Genomic DNA, 12,218 nt, shown 5'->3' with positions numbered 1-12,218 from the left:
TCAAATCCTGAAAGATGATGCTGTGAAAGTGCAGCACTCAATATGCCAGCAAATTTGGAAAACTCAGCAGAGGCCACAGGGCTGGAAAGGGTCAGTTTTCATTCCAATCCCAAAGAAAGGCAGTTACCTTAGAGATTACTAAAAGTATTTTTGACTTGTTACTGTCTAGTGCAGGGCTTGGAGAAGGCGATGGCACCCTGCTCCAGTACTCCTGCCTGGAAAATCCCATGGATGGAGGAGCCTGGAAGGCTACAGTCCATGGGGTCGCTGAGGGTCTGACATGACTGAGCGACTTCACTTTCACTTTTCACTTTCATGCATTGGAGAAGGAAATGGCAACCCACTCCAGTGTTCTTGCCTGGAGAATCCTAGGTACGGGGGAGCCTGGTGGGAGGCCGTCTATGGGGTCGCACAGAGTCAGACATCACTGAAGCGACTTAGCAGCAGCAGCAGTGCGGGGCTTCCTGGGTGGTGCTAGTGGTAAAGAATCTGCCTGCCAATGCAGGAGACTCAAGAGACATGGGTTTGATCCCTGGGTTGGGAAGATCCTCTGGAGGAGGGCATGGCAACCCACTCTAACATTCTTGCCTGGAGAATCCCATGGACAGAGGAACTTTTGGGCTATCGTTCATGGGGTCACAAAGACTGGGATAGTTCTGAAGTGTCCTAGCATGCATGCATGCAAAGTCCAATGTATATTATTTCTTTCCAATGCCCTGATAATAGTGGAAACTTACCACCCTTAGTTCCATTTGCCCTCTATTTTTCAAATGTGTTTAATGACATTACCAGTATAGTTAGTTTTTAAATGTGTTTTAATTTCACCTATTTTTTAATTTAAACATTGGTACTATTATTTTATGTTGAACATTAATTTATATATGTATACACATTTAGCTTTTCCATCATCTTAATTGCTTTTACTTCCATGTTTCCATTTGGTATCATTTTTATTCTACCTCAAAAACTCCTTTTAGTATTTCTTATATGTCAAGTCTACCAGTGATGAATTCTCTCAGTAATTTTCTTTGATAATGTATGTGTTTCAGTATAAATTTTGAAAGGTTATTTTGCTAGGCATAGAATTCTAGCTTGGCAGTAATTTCCTTTTTGTGTTATAGAGATGTTGATTTTGCTGTTTTTTGGATTATACTATTTCCTTTGAGAAGTTGGTTGCCAGATTTATTGTTATTCCTTTCAAGATAACAAAGGTCTGGTGTCATAAAAATTTTCTGTTTGTTCTGGGTTTTAGTAGTTTGAGTCTGATGCGCCTAGATGCACTTTAAAAAATTCTACTTAAGCTGTACTGAGTTTCTTGAGTTTGTGTGTTGGAGTTTTTTCTTTTTTATCAATTTTGGAAAATTCTGGGCCATTATTTGTTCATATAATCTCTTTATTTCTATGTCCTCTCACTCCTCTCCTTCTAGGACTCCAATGATATCATTTATATTTTCTGAAATTTTCTTTCTTTTCTGTCTAAGCTTCAGTTACACATTTCCATTAACCTTTCAGTTCATACCTCTTGTCTATTTCTCTCAGTATGCTCTTAGACACATTCCTTGAATTCTTAATTTCAGTTAGTATATTTTTCAGTTCTAGAGTGCCTGCTTGGGTATTTTAAAAAATTAATTCTCTTTTGAAATCCTTTTTTCCTTTAATTTAGTCTACGTATCTTTTTTTTTTTTTTTTTTTACTATTTTTAACAAATTAATCATAACCATTTTGAAACCGTTAATTTCTCTCTGTGGATTATCTGTGGGTTGGCTTCTGATCTTTGCTTATACTTCCTTTTAGTTACTGATTGTATATTCCTATCTTTCACGTCCCTTGTAATTTTTTGATTGCATATTGGAAACTGTAAAATCTGTAGAGGTACCAGATGATGCTCTTTCTCACCAGAGATGATTTGTCTTTTCTTTTGCCAGGCAGGAGAGTAGGGCGGGAGACAGCCATAACTTTAATCTAATCAGATACTGCACTATGTTGAAAAAGAAATTTCTGTTCTGCTTCTCAGGGATTTTCAACTGAGTTCTTTAATCTCGAGTTATGTGTAGTTTCACAATTTGACACAAGTTTAAAGGGAAGACGGGAAGTGTGTTTGAGACACCTGAAGTCTCCAATGTTGCCATTCCAGGCCTGTGCAGTCACCAAATTGCTAGGGTCTCTTGGTCCTTTTGCAGTGGCTGTGGTCAGGACAAAGTATAGATTTCAGACCCCTAGGCCACGCCTGGGATTGGTAAATGGACCCAAGAAGAGGCAGCTTCAGAACTTCAGTTCACCTCTGAAGGCTTAGAATTTATTCAATCTCAAAGGTTTTGGTCTTAGAGATGTTATTTTCCTATTCTTTCTTGTTTTTACATTTTATGGTGTAATACCATAATTCTTGCTCTTTACCTGCCTTTTCTAGTTGTCCTCATTGGAGTAAATTACTTCATCATATCTAAAAGCAGAAATTTGTATCCATTTTTATTCCAAAATAAAAATATAGGGATGCATGTACCCCACTGTACCAAATATGCAAAATTATAAAGTTGAGTCCAGATTTTTGCTTATGTCATGCTGAAGCTAGACATACGTATGTGTTACTTTTAGCATTATTCTTTTAACTGTTTTCCTTTCATGCTCTTTTTCTGATTATCCCATAAAATTCGAATTTCAGGACTTAAGTATATATACATATGTGTATACATATGCCAGAGATTCCCATTGTTTGTCTTTATAGATATACTAGACTTCTCTGCCTTGCATCCTTTCCCATGTTTATTCTTTCAGGATCCTCTAAAGGAACCAGTTGATTACTTGCATAAATTCATTACAACCAAAGAGTTCATGACTTATAAACTGTTATGTTAAAATGGCATTTCTAATGTTTCTCACATTACAGTAGAAACAATGGGTGAGATATATGGGAAAGTGTGTTCCTTCTAGCCATTCATGTATTTTAAACATTAGAAAGTTCGACTTCTTTTATTCATTGACCTATGTATTCATCCAGCAAGTATTTCTTAGACTGCTACTATTTACAAGTCATTTTGATTCCTGGGTAGCTCAAACAGTAAAGAATCTGCCAGCAAGGTGGGAAACCTGGGTTTGATCCCTAGGTTGGGAAGATCCCCTGGAGTAGGGCATGACAGCCCACTCCAGTATTCTCGTCTGGACAATCCCAGATAGAGGAGCCTAGCAGGCTACAGTCCATGGGGTCACAAAGAATCGGACACAACTGAGTGACTAGCACATACACATACACAGAGAGTATAGAGATGAGTAAGACTGATCTCTTTTCTTAAGAATATTATAGTCTAACAAAAGAGATAAAACAAATACACAACTAATAATAGTATATAAGGTACAATGGGATAAGCACCAGAGGAGGAAGAAAATAAAATAGTGTGGGTGGATAGAGAAAGAGATCTTCTGTCAATCATACTAGAGTTTCAAACTTGCTTCTCAGTGGGTTTTAATAAGATGGTTGAGATTTCTAATGAAGATATGTATGGAGGTTTGGAAGGGAATTTCAGACAGAGAGAACATTATGAACAAACATGGGAAATGTGAGAAGTATAGGGAGAAGTGCTGTCACAGGGTCTTGCTTGCTTTAAGGAAAGAGAGGAAGATCAGTGACCTTTAAATGGCTTCTGCTAGCATATTGAAGATTGAATCCTTGTTATCTGTACTAATTAGCTTACTGTGCACTGCTGTTGAATATCAACAGGCCCTGTGCTATGAACTGAGGATATAATACATCAGAACCTGACATTTCTAAGCTCATTGCATAGTGAGATTCTATTAAGGTATTTTATTTACTACCAACAGAAGAGAGAAAAGTGCTAATAGAAGTGTGAACAAAGTTTTACTTCAGCAAAAGAGGCCACCTTGCCCAGGGGTTTTCCTCTTATTTCTAAACACAGAAATCATTGTTAATTTTTTTCAGTGTTATACAAGTATTTATACCATCTGTCTTATTTTATCAATGCTTCCAGCCAAACTTAATCCTTTAGATGAATATATTCGTTTTGTATGTCTCAACTTTTATCACTTTATCCATTATTTATTTACCCTTTCCCTTGACCCTTTCTTCCTTCCCACCCTCTTTTCCTTTCTTCCACTAATATTTTCTCAGTGAACCTGTAAGACAGATACTGTATTGGAGGCTGAAGGTGTGGATATGTATGAGCCATGGTCCCAGGTTTCTGGTGACATGGTCCCAGACCAAGCTGATGGGTGCTGTGAACTCCGGAGAGCAGCAAATATCCAAGGACAAACATTTATTTTCCCCCAAGTATCAGAAGCCTGATTCCAAAGCTTGTGTAGCATATACATAGTTTTGCTGAATTTGGACCTCTGGAAGGGCTTCCTAGAGTATCAATTAACCCCTCTTTCCATCTTTAGATCTGCTTATTCCTGTAACTGCCAACAACAAGGAGAATGTTAACGAACAAAACCCTCAAACCTCTTATCCGAGTGCAAGGCTTATCCCAAAGTACAACCATCTCTCATCTGAATTTCTTTTCTCCTCACATTCACTTACAACCCAGATATAATGAAATGCCAGGCTTTGTTACTGAAGCTTTATTTTTAATGGCTGCAAATGGAAACAATTTAAATATCTATCATAGACAAATATAAGAACAAATTGTGATATATTCAGACAATGGAGTACTACTTAACAATGCAAAGGACAGAGTATGTACGCACATAATGAATAATTCTTAAAATAATAATGCTGAGCAAAAGAGGCTACATAAGTAAGAAAATACACTGTGTGACCTCATTTACACAAAACTCTAGACAACGCAAGCTTGTGACAGAGACCAGATCGGTAGAGACCAGATCGGTGGATACCAGGGAAGGAGGCATGTGGGGAGGGTCAGGAGGGAAAGATTACAAAGGTGTACAATACAAGAAGACCTTGGGGAGGGTTATGTATATGGGTTTTAGGTGTGGTGATGTTTTCATTAATGTATACATATGTCAAAACTTATCAAATGATATACTTTAAATATGTGCAGTTTATTGAATGTCAGCTATTTCTCACTAAAAGTTACTCTTGTGTTAAGACAAACACAGGCTCCTATTTAATTATTTGTTTAAATAGACTAAGTGACATGATGAGAGTGACCAAGGCTTTTTCATTCAATATCTCTGCCAGTGACTGGCCCAAGGTGGATTTTCAGAAGATACAGGATAGATGACTATAGAAGGAGTTAAGATATACTGCAGTTGAATGATGTATTATTTTGGCCTTGCTTTGGTTCACACATTAAAATGCTGATCAGGCTGTAGTGTTAGCCGTTAACCACATTATTTCCCTTGTTGTAAAGCCAACTATAGTATAAATGTCCTTGAAGAATGTTTTTAACTTTAAAAGCAACTAAAATAAGCCCAAACTCAGCTACCAATTTTAATAGGAATTTATGTTAGAAATGAAAGCCACGAAAGGTTAGTAAACATCAAGAGACAGCGAAACATCTTGCTTGTAATATTTAGAGATAAGTTAGCTGCTAACAGCATCCCATGGTGTGTAATCCCATCTGGATAGGTGAATTAGTGTCATGATGAAATGACTAACTTCTGCTTTGCCAAATGTTTATGACACAAATGATGTCCATCACAACAGTGGGGAGACTTACTTCACTATCCTCTGTCTACAATGACCGTCTCAGAACAGTGTTGTGAATGAACACTCAGTAAAGAGTCTCTGTGCAGCCTTTTCAATTGCTCCCACTGTCATCATATTTAATTCTGATTTTTTTAAGGCTTAGAGGTTGTTAGTTATTTAGGCATCCCTGTACAAATATTTCAACTCTGAGCCATCGGAGAAATTGTGAGGGAGTTAAACCTGGAGTCTGTCTTGGAAACTGATCTATGGTTTTCTTCCCCATAGTCTCAACAGCAACACTGTCATGCATTAAAATGGTTAAAACATACTTTACGACAATCCCATCAACCATTTTCTCTATAAATGCAAACACAGAGGCCGAATTACCTTAGAAGTCACAGCCCTTCCTTTTTTCACCCTGTTTTATATTCTCCATCCTGATTCATTTTATCCTGACTCCCTCTGCCTGCCAGCTTCCCTCGCCTTAAAATAGTTGTTTGAGCAGCTGCGAATGTGCTCGATGACAATTGCTTTTGTGATTTACTCGAAATTCTGCCAATTTTTAGGCCTGGAAAAAAAAAAAAAAAAAAAGCCTAAGATCTCTGGGGATACCACTGTTCGAGATACTATTTAATCTTCCTGTAGTATCCTCTCTCCACCCTTTCCTGGTGCAATGCGCTGCTGTGGAAGTTGTGGAAAACACCCTCTACTGTTTTCTTTCGTCTGACAGGTAGTATTTTGAAGCCCTGTTCTTTTATTTCTTTTATTTCATTTGTATGCTAAGTCTCTTCAGTCATGTCCAACTCTTTAAGACCTGATAGACTGTACCCTGCCAGGCTCCTCTGTCCATGGGATTCTTCAGGCAAGAATAATGGAATGGGTTGCCATTTCTTCCTCCAGGGGATCTTCCCGACCCAGGGATCGAACCTGCATCTCTTATGTCTCCTGCATTGGCAGGCGGGTTCTTTACCACTAGCACCCCCAACAATGTTTCAAAATTGTCTTTGGTTCTGTTCACCAAAAATAATAGATACTCCTCAGCTTGCAGGGTATAATCTGTCCTCTTACATTCTTGTTCTAAGGTCCATGAGGATTAAGAAAAGAAAAAAGTGGTCACTGTTACTGGCCCATCTTTGACTGACAGCTGGAAACAGAAAATAAAGCAGGAATAGTCAGTTTTGTATCTAAAAATTCTAAATTCATTATAAATAGAGACCTCTAAAATCACAGAGTTTGCAGTGTAATCTTATAATATCTTGACAAGAAATAATTGCACTGTCTAACTTTCAGAAGTTGTCACTTTTCCATGGGCAAATTAGTGAAGAAAAAAGGTTTTTGTAATTTGGTGAAAAGTCCAGATAAACATGGCTCCCCTGGTGGCCCAGCAGTAAAGAATCCACCTGCAATGCAGGAGATGCAGGTTTGATCTCTGGGTCAGGAAGATCCTCTGAAAAAGGAAGTGGCTACCCACTCCAGTATTCCTACCTGGGAAATACCATGGACAGAGGAGCTTGCAGGCTGTAGTTGATGGGGTTGCAAAGAGTCAGACATGACTTTGAGTCTAAACAACAACTATGACCACAAATATACAAGGATCAAAATAAGTCAAATGTGTGTTTCCCCATTTGGATAATAATAATTCCTTCTATTTTTCAAATTGTTTATGTAAGTTTCTTATGAGTTATGAGGGTTTTGCAAATCTTTTAGACTATTTCTCTGTTCACTGTTATAAAAACATTTTACACTGGGTATTATTGTCCTAAAAAAACTGTAAGAAATAATAATTTGTTCTAACAGCTTACATGTTTCATTTTATTACTACAAACAAAACAAAACCTACTGAGCTTATACTTTGATGATTCTCATTTTACAGATGAGAAGATGAGAAAAAATGAATCTTGGAAAACTTATAAAGTTTTCCCAAGAATCCATGTCCAATAGCTGAATATAGTACCAAGGCCTGTATCCATCCATTTTAGCTACAATGCCCCACTGATACACTGAATTTCCTCTAGGATTCTGAATAAAGAGGAATTAGTGGGTTCCCTTGCCATTTTCCCCTGGAAGAGGAAATGGTAACCCACTCTAGTATTCTTGCCTGGAAAATCCCATGAACAGAGGAGACTGGCTAGGTACAGTCCTTAGGGTTGCGAAGAGTCAGACAGGACTAAGCACTTAGGCGCTCCGTTGTGGATGCTTGCCATGAAGCAAGCCATGACATATTTGTCATTGTTCAATCTCTTGGTCATGTCTGACTCTTTGCAACCCCATGGACTTCAGCACACCAGGCTTCCCTGTCCTTTACCATCTTCTGGAGTTTGCTCAAACTCATGTCCATTGAGTCAGTGATGTCATCCAACCATCTCATCCTCTGTCATCTCCTTTTCCTCCTGCCTTCAATCTTTCCCAGCATGAGGGTCTTTTCCAATGAAAATCGTGGGTTTAAGTATGAAAGTGAAGTGTAAGAGGTGTAGTGAACTATTATTGCATAACTATGAACAAGATGTCCAAGAGTAACTTGGACATCTTGGGAAAAATCTTACTCAGCCTCATGTTTAAAATAACGATTCATTAGGCCTTAGGGTTCAGAGGGTGAGGGGTGATTTAAAATTTTCCCCAGGTGATTCTCATGCTCACTCAACTTTGGGAGACATCAGATTTGATGTGTTCTAAAGGGGGCGATGTGAGAGTTGGACTGTGAAGAAGGCTGAGCACCGAAGAATTGATGCTTTTGAACTGTGGTGTTGGAGAAGACTCTTGAGAGTCCCTTGGACTGCAAGGAGATCCAACCAGTCCATTCTGAAGGAGATCAGCCCTGAGATTTCTTTGGAAGGAATGATGCTAAAGCTGAAACTCCAGTACTTTGGCCACCTCACGTGAAGAGTTGACTCATCGGAAAAGACTCTGATGCTGGGAGGGATTGGGGGCAGGAGGAGAAGGGGACGACAGAGGATGAGATGGCTGGATGGCATCACTGACTCGATGGACATGAGTCTCAGTGAACTCCGGGAGTTGGTGATGGACAGGGAGGCCTAGCGTGCTGCGATTCATGGGGTCGCAGAGTCAGACACAACTGAGTGACTGAACTGAACTGAACTGAAGGGGGCGACAGAGGATGAGGTGGTTTGATGATACCACCAAATCAATGAACGTGAGTTTGAGCAAACTCTGGGAGACAGTGAATGACAGGGAATGACAGGGAAGCCTGTTGTGCTGCAGTCCATGGGGTCTCAATGAGTCAGACTCCACTGAGAAACTGAATGACAATGGGACCACTTAACTTCCGATTTTGTTTGTGTGACTTTAAGGATTCTAGGAGTTCATCTCATCTCCTTAATCTAGACCCTCACTATTATTTCCCAATCTCAGAAAAGCATTCCTTTCTTATATGGCAATTTCTCTTGTTCTAATATAGAAATTATTGGGATGGTCATACTTTAAACTAGGTCTCCCACATTGTAGGTGGATTCTTTACCATCTGTGCCACAAGAAAAGCCCAAGAATACTGGAGTGGGTAGCCTATCCCTTCTCCAGCAGATCTTCCCAACCCAGGAATCAAACCAGGATCTCCTGTTCTGCAGGCAGGTTCTTTACTAACTGAGCTATCAGGGAAGCCCCCTAAGCCTGATCAATCATGTATCATTTGGAGAGACAATGTGGTATCTGAAGGCCAACACTAGAAGTGAAAGCTTTTCTTTCCCCACCACAAGATGACCTTATTTTATTCATCCTTTTATATCCAGTACCTCTCACACAACCTGAAGAACAGATTTTCAGTATTGCTTTTCTATGCAGTTGGCACATTTTAAACCTACTGTCTTCAACGTTCATTCAACCATCTTTTTTTTTTTTTTTTTGACAGCTATCTGTATCTTGTATCTAGCACCAGGCAACATGCCAAGTGTTGAGGATAACTTGGTGAGCAAAGTAGGTTCAGTTCTTGCTCTGACACTGTGCATTATCCAGTGAAGCTAACAGGCCAAAAAAATAATCTAGAAATATAGACATACAAACAGTTAATTTCACTGTCAAGTGTTGGACTTGTGTAAGAGACTGCTAGCCTCGGAGAAATCCTCCAAACCTCCACTCTCCCAGAGGAGCCTGGTGAGGGGAGAAACCACCAAGCACTGGATCAAGCCAAGGGGCCCTGCAGAATCTCCTGCCCATGAGCAGATCCCAGGCGAGCCCCAGGTTTGTTGGCAAAATTTTGACTCACTGTGCACCAATGCCAAACAGAAGTACGGAGCCTGTCACGGTAGAAAGCTGTGTTCTCCAGGAAGGCTAGCACTTCAAAAGCTGTGTCTAAACCACCCTCCCAAAAAGAAATGCAAGAGGGCAGAGTGGCTCTGAGGAGACCTTAAAAATAGCTGAGAAAAGAAGAGAATCAAAAATCAAAGGAGAAATACTCCATTGTGTATATGTACATATACACAATGGAGTATTACTCAGCCATTAAAAAGAATACATTTGAATCAGTTCTAATGAGGTGGATGAAACTGGAGCCTATTATACAGAGTGAAGTAAGCCAGAAGGAAAAACATAAATACAGTATACTAACGCATATATATGGAATTTAGAAAGATGGTAACAATAACCCGGTGTACGAGACAGCAAAAGAGACACTGATGTATAGAACAGTCTTATGGACTCTGTGGGAGAGGGAGAGGGTGGGAAGATTTGGGAGAATGGCAATGAAACATGTAATCAAAATCATGTAGGAAACGAGTTGCCAGTCCAGGTTCGATGCATGATGCTGGATGCTTGGGGCTGGTGCACTGGGACGGCCCAGAGGGATGGTATGGGGAGGGAGGAGGGAGGAGGGTTCGGGATGGGGAACACATGTATACCTGTGGCGGATTCATTTTGATATTTGGCAAAACTAATACAATTATGTAAAGTTTAAAAATAAAATAAAATTAGAGAAAAAAAAAAAAAAAAATCAAAGGAGAAAGGGAAAGATATACCCAACTGAATGCAGAGTCCAGAGAATAGCAAGGAGAGATAAGAAAGGCTTTGTAAGCGAACAATGCAAAGAAATAGAGGAAAACAATAGAATGGGAAAGACCAGAAATCTCTCCAAGAAAATTGGAGATATAAAGGGAACATTTCATGCAAGGATGGGCACAATAAAGACAGAAACCATAAGGATCTAACAGAAGCAGAAGATAATAAGAAGTGGTGGCAAGAATACACAGAACTATATAAAGAGGTCTTCATGACCTGGATAACGACAGTGGTGTAGTCACTTACCTAGAGGAAGAAATTCTGGAGTGTGAAGTCAAGTGGGCCTTAGGAAGCATTACAATGAACAAAGCTATGGAGATGATGGAATTCTAGCTGAGCTATTTAAACTCGTAAAATGTAATGCTTTTAAAGTGCTGCACTCAATATAGTGCTGCTCAGTATCAGCGAATTTAGAAAACTCAGCAGTGGTCACAGGACTGGAAAAGGACAGTGATAAGGAATGTTCAAACTACTATACAATTGCAGTCATTTCACACACAAGCAAGGTTATATTCAAAATCATTCAAGCTAGGCTTCCTCAGTGTGTGAACCAAGAAATTCCAGATGTACAAAATGGGTTTCAAAGAGGCAGAGGACCCAGAGATCAAATTTCCAACATTTGTTGGATCATGAAGAAAGCATGAGAATTCCAGAAAAGCATTTGGTTCTGTTTCATTGACTATGCTAAAGCCTTTGACTGTTTGGATCACAAGAAACTTAAACATTCTTAAAGAGATGGGAATACCATGCCACCTTACCTGTCTCCCGAGAAATATGTATGCAGGACAAGAAGCAACACTTAGAACCAGACATGGAAAAACGAACTGGTTCCAAATTGGGAAAGGAGTATGTCAAGGCTGTATATTTTCATCTGACTTATTTAACTTCTATGCTGAGTATATCATGCAAAATGCTAGGTTGTATGAAGCACAAGCTGGAATAAAGATTGCCAGGAGAAATATCAAGATTGCCAGATGACACCACCCTTATGGCAGAAAGCAAAGAGGAGTTAAAGAGCCTCTTGATGAAGATGAAAGAGGAGAGTGAAAAAGCTGGCTTAAAATTCAGCATTCAAAAAACTAAGATCATAACATCCAGTCCCATCACTACATGGCAAATAGATGGGAAAAAAGTGGAAACAGTGACAGACTTTATTTTCTTGATCTCCAAAATCACTGCAGATGGTGACTGCAGCCATGAAATTAAGATGCTTTCTCCTTAGAAGAAAAGCTATAACAAACCTAGACAGTGTATTATAAAGCAGAGACATCACTTTGCTGACAAAGGTCCGTATAGTCAAAGCTATGGTTTTTCCAATAGTCACTTATGAATATGAGAGTTGGATCATAAAGAAGGCTTAGTGCTGAAGAATTGATGACTTCAAACTGTGGCATTGGAGAAGACTCTTGAGGGTCCCTTGGATAGCAAGGAGATCAAAGCAGTCAGTCCTAAAGGAAATCAACCTTGAATATTCATTGGAAGGACTGATGTTGAAGCTGAAGCTCCAATACTTGGTCCACCTAATATGAAGAGCTAACTCATTGGAAAAGACCCTGGTGCTGGGAAAAATTGAGGGCAGGAGGAAAAGGGGATGAAAAAGGATGAGATGGTTTGA

This window comes from Bos mutus, chromosome 8, assembly GCF_027580195.1.
Source record: "Bos mutus isolate GX-2022 chromosome 8, NWIPB_WYAK_1.1, whole genome shotgun sequence".
In the NCBI taxonomy this organism is placed as follows: domain Eukaryota; kingdom Metazoa; phylum Chordata; class Mammalia; order Artiodactyla; family Bovidae; genus Bos; species Bos mutus.
Note: the sequence above shows the minus strand (reverse complement) of the source record.